This window comes from Myotis brandtii, unplaced genomic scaffold, assembly GCF_000412655.1.
Source record: "Myotis brandtii unplaced genomic scaffold, ASM41265v1 scaffold915, whole genome shotgun sequence".
In the NCBI taxonomy this organism is placed as follows: Eukaryota; Metazoa; Chordata; class Mammalia; order Chiroptera; family Vespertilionidae; genus Myotis; species Myotis brandtii.
Genome location: NW_005371769.1, coordinates 2,476,942 through 2,478,490, shown reverse-complemented (window position 1 = coordinate 2,478,490; position 1,549 = coordinate 2,476,942). Strand labels below are relative to the sequence as shown.

At 42.3% G+C, this 1,549-nt stretch overlaps 1 long non-coding RNA gene across 1 annotated transcript; it reads left to right on the top strand.

The window, feature by feature from the left end:
* The first annotated feature begins 526 nt into the window (after positions 1-526).
* LOC106724646 lies at positions 527-936 on the top strand. The gene is made up of 2 exons (XR_001360485.1): positions 527-559; positions 834-936. It is a non-coding gene; the product is annotated as an uncharacterized LOC106724646 (long non-coding RNA).
* Positions 937-1,549: the final 613 nt, after the last annotated feature.

Sequence of the window (1,549 nt, the reverse complement as noted above, 5' to 3'; positions counted from 1 at the left end):
TTCTTTTCATGGCAACATGCTTGGCACAAGTGAGCAGAGCAGATATTCAAGGAATGTTAATCCAGGTGCACTTTTCTCTCATGGAGCACAGCCTCTCACTGAGAGAGCCATTGCGGAGACCTGGGCCCAGGTGTGGACGAAGGGGCCACAAGCTAACCTGACCAGCTCAGGGAAGGCCTGCATGGCGGTCTTGCAAACTGTAAGACCTAAAGTGACCACAAAGGATGGTCTGAAATTAAAACTTTAACTAAAAGTAATTATGGTGGGTAGTTACTTCCTAGGCTGGTATCTTCACTGACAAGGTCAACCTATACCTTAATTGAGCCTGTTGTCATTTTGCACCTACCATACCATATGGTTGAAATGTCAGGGTAACTTGTAACTTCCCTTTTTCTGGACCCTTCAGGGAACAACCAAATGTGCCTGGGCACCAGGACAGAGACCACAAATTTCTTCATTGTTACTGTTATCATGTTAATGGTTGACTGTTAACTATCCTGCACCCACCTAAGTAAAAGAAGTATGTGTTTATTATTTTACTTCTTATCCAATCCCAGAGGTCCCTCCTCCCCCCCCTTTGCTTTCTCCCGCCTCCCTAATCTGTCACCAGTGGATTTCATGTAATCCACTTACATCTTCTCCTTCGATTATAATGTATAAAACAAAGTGAAAAACCACCATTCTCTTGAGCATCATCTTAATTCATTGAAATTCTGCTTTCCGGCAATTGTCAAGAGTTTGGCTCAAATAAACTCACAAAAATTCTTTACAGGTTTGAATGTTTTTACGGTAACACAGGTTTCATCTGCTGAGTCGGGCTCTCCAGTCCAGAGGTTTCCCTGCTTTGCTTTCTCCCGCCTCCCTAGTCTATCACCAATGGACTTCATGTAACCCACCTGCATCCCTTCCTTTTATGGCAATGTATAAATACAGATGTAATCTGCCATTCTCTGGAGCATTATCTCAATCCATCGAGGTTCTATTCAACTTCCTGGCAACTGTCAACAGTTTGGCTCAAATAAACTCACAAAAATTCTTTACAGGTTTGAATGTTTTTACGGTAACACAGGTTTCATCTGCTGAAGTCGGGCTCCATCCATTCCCTTCCCTCTGCTGGGCGGATGTTTCTCCGTATTTTCATTGTCTTCTCTGTGGAGAGAAATTGTGTGGCCTGCTGCTGATTTTGCTTCCCAAAATGCAGCTGGAGATTTTATTCGAGATAAACTACCACGTGAATAAAGATAGATACTATAGTTTAATCTGGGAACATTCCATTCAGAACCTTTTTTTTTTTCAAGTCAGCGTCATGGTACTATCATTCTGTTAACATAGGAAACTTGGTTGTGCCCTGAGGGGTCCAGAAAAAGGGAAGTTATAAGTTACCCTGACATTTCAACCACATGTTATCATAGATGCAAAAAGACAATAAGCTCAGTTAAGGTAAAGATTGACCTCTGTCAGGGAAGAACCTAACAATCCCATAGCCTAGGACATGACTCCCTGCCATAAGCTGCTTTTAGTTAAAGTTAATTTCAGTCCACCCTTGTGG